General features: G+C 37.9%; 1 pseudogene; it reads left to right on the top strand.

Annotated features, from left to right (window-relative positions):
* The first annotated feature begins 2,666 nt into the window (after window positions 1-2,666).
* On the top strand, window positions 2,667-2,841 carry LOC116635931 (annotated as a pseudogene).
* The last annotated feature ends 758 nt before the right edge of the window (window positions 2,842-3,599 follow it).

The raw sequence follows: 3,599 nt of genomic DNA, 5'->3' as shown, positions 1-3,599 counted from the left end.
TTTCAGATTGGCGTTCTGCCTTAAATACCGGAAGATGATCACATCTTCCTAGGTTGCCTAAGAGTACAGTGACTGGGTACAGCTTCCCTGTTAATCTGAAAGTAGAGCGTTCCTATGACAACTTTTATAAGTGGAACTGGTGTTACGTGAAGAAACAGTTACCATTAATTTACATGGAAACATTTTTAAACACCTCCAGACCCCCAAACCTTAGGCTTTTCTTATACCTTAGGACATATCTTGCTAACGGATGCATAAAATAAATTGAGGTAAAGCACAGATGCTCACAGACACAGTTCAGAGCTGTGGCCCTTTGATGCTGAGCTTCTGAGTGTAGTTCCCGGGGAAGGAGCTTGGGGGCGCCACTCTCACTGCTTGTGGTGCACATTAGTTTTCTTAAGGGCTCATTGCAAACAAACGCTGAATGTTATTTTCACTTTCCCCAAAAGCAAAAATCCTCCTCGGATTTGTTTTGGTTACTGAAAACAGGTACTAATGTAGGTCTTTCGTAAGAGCAAAGTGATGTAATGTGAATTTTAGAACGTGGGGGAGTATCTGTGATTGGTTGTTTCCAAAAAACGACACTTTTGAGAATGCGAGGCCATTTATTTAATAATTATGCCAGATAATAGGTGTAATTTGGAACTGTCCTTGGCAAACTGGGAGGTATGATCACCTTACTTAATAGCCCATTTTTGGCCTGGCTTATTCTTGCACTTTCTGCTCATATTTAGGGGTAAAAACATTTAGATAATCAGTTCCAATGTAGGTGATGATCTCACAAAAGACTTTCTGGCTTTTCTTTTCAGCTCATCAGAAAGTCTCAGCACTCTGGGTGATTGATTTTTTTCTTCTTTTCATTTTTAATGGCTTTACTGAGGTAGAATTTACATACAACAACTGGACATTTAAAGTGTAAAATTTGATAAGGTTTGACATATGTATACTCCTGTGAGACTGTCACCACAGTCAAGATAACGAATATATCCATTGCTCCCCAAAGCAAAATAAATCCCTCTTACTTCTCCTGCACATCCCCAGGCAACCACTGATCTGCTTTCTGTCACTATAGATTATTTTGTATTTTCTAGAACTTTGTATAAATGGAATCATACCGTATATTATCCTTTTTTTTTGATCTGGTTTCTTGGAGATTCTTTCATGTTTGTTGCTTTCCTTTTTTGTTGAGTTGTATTCCATTGCATGGATATTCCACAATTTGTTTATATATTTACCTATCAGTGGCCATTTGTGTTTTTTCCGATTTTTAATTATTACAAATAAAGCTGCCATGAACATTTGTGTATACATCCTTTTGTGGACATATATTTTCACTTCTTTTGGGATAAATACCTAGGAGTAGAATGGATGAATATATGAAAGACTTAACTTTTAAGAAACTGCCAAACTGTTTCCAAAGTGATTGTATCAGTTTACATTCCCATCAGCAGTGCATGAGAGTTCTAGTTTCTCCACATCCTTGTCAACACTTAGTATGGTCAGTCTTTTTTTTTTTTTTGTCTAATTTTAGCCATTGTAATAAATGTGAAGCAATTTTAATTTATGGTTTTAATTTTCATTTCCCTAACAACTACTGATGTCAAATATCTTTTTATGTCCTTATTTGTCCATGTTTTTATGCCACATATCTGATTAAAGACTTATTTTCTAGGGGCGCCTGGGTGGCTCAGTAGGTTAAGCCGCTGCCTCCGGCTCAGGTTGAGATAGAGTCCTGAGATGGAGCCCCACATTGGGCTCCCTGCTCAGTGGAAGTCTGCTTCTCCCCCTGCTTGTGTTCTCTTGCTCGTGCTCTCTCTCTCAAATAAATAAATGAAATCTTTAAAAAAAAAAGATATATCATCTTTGGTGAAGTTTCTGTTCAGATTTTTTTGTCTTTTATTGGATTGTTTGTTTTCTTATTATTGAGCTATGAGAGTTTTAAAAAATATGTATTTAGAAGATAAGTTTTTTTTTTTTTTTTGACGATAAGGTTTTTTTTTTAAAGATTTCATTTATTTATTTGAGAGAGAGAGCACGAGCAAGAGAACACAAGCAGGGGGAGAAGCAGACTTCCACTGAGCAGGGAGCCCAATGTGGGGCTCCATCTCAGGACTCTGAGATCTCAACCTGAGCCGGAGGCAGCGGCTTAACCTACTGAGCCACCCAGGCGCCCCTAGAAAATAAGTCTTTAATCAGATATGTGGCATAAAAACATTTCCCCAAGTCTGACTTTTCTTGTCATTTGCTTAACAATGTCTTTTGAAGGGGCACCTGGGTGGCTTAGTCATTTAAGCACTGCATTTGGGTCAGGTTATGATCCCGGGGTCCTGGGATCCAGCCTGGCATGGAGCCCCGCATGGAGCCTGGCATTGGGCTCCCTGCTGAGAGGGGAGTGTGCCCCTCCCTTCCTCTCTGCCCCTCCCCCCACTCATACTCTCTCTCTCAAATAAATAAATAAATAAAATGTTTTAAAAAATGTCTTGAAGAGCAGAAGTCTTAATTTTGATGAACTTCAACATACTAATTTTTTCTTCTATGAATCATGCTTCCTTTATTGTATCAAAGAAACTTTTTCTTAACCCAAGATGAGATACTGATTTTTAACTGAGATCTACCACGGTGGATTTAAATGAAATAAAAACTGATATTAGAACATTAGGACATCTATCGCTTCTCGGCCTTTTGGCTAAGATCAAGTGTAGAACATTGGGACATCTAGTCTTCCCAATTTATATAAAGTATATTGTTTTAGTTTGGTATCAATTAAACTTCTGGAGGAGTTCAGAAGTTGTTAACACAGTTATTTCTGTTTTCAATATGTAACATGGTTGATTCTCACTTATAAGCTGATCAGCATTCCTTAATTAAAGTTATGACCTTGAATGGATTGCCAAATTTTGAAGGCAAAACAAGTCAAACACATCTTCTTGGTAGCCCTCTCCCTGGCCTGATTAGCACCTTCCATAGCTCCTAGGTAGACTTCAAGTCAGCCTCTGTGATGCCCTGGAATTCATCCATGACCTCCATTTTTTTAAGGCACTTCTCTAGTTTAAGTAACCATCATTTTTTGCTGAACTATTGAACAGTTGTCAGTTGCTCTGTCTTCTTCCAGTATGGCACCTTCAGCCTATTCAGATGCCACAGTTATCTTTCTAAAATACAAATGTGATCATGCTGTGTTCTTGTTTGTAATTCTCCCAAGGACTTCCCATGTCTTTAACATAAGTCAAGCTCCTTAATGTGCACCATAATTAAAGTGATCATACATCTCAGTTTAAACCATTATTGTTCCACTATGTTTATTAATAGCAACTCCATTCCATTTCCAAAGTGTCCTGGTTTAGTTGGTAATGTATATGGTTGCTGTGCTTATAACATCTCACTGTTTTGCATTCTGGTTATACTAAATTCCTTTCAGTTCATGTGTATCACTCACTGCTGGGCTTTTGGGCACTCTCTTCTCTCTGCCTTACCCTTTCAGCTGGCATTGAACTTCTATAAAGCCTTACATGATATTCCATGTGTTTATTTTCTAGCCCTCCTATAATTCTCTCATTGTACCATTTAACAAACCATTGTAACAGTTTGTTCACTTGTTT

This window comes from Phoca vitulina, unplaced genomic scaffold, assembly GCF_004348235.1.
Source record: "Phoca vitulina isolate PV1807 unplaced genomic scaffold, GSC_HSeal_1.0 scaffold11, whole genome shotgun sequence".
Taxonomy (NCBI): Eukaryota; Metazoa; Chordata; class Mammalia; order Carnivora; family Phocidae; genus Phoca; species Phoca vitulina.
The sequence above is the reverse complement of the archived record's forward strand: the minus strand, read 5'-3'. Positions and strand labels throughout refer to the sequence as shown.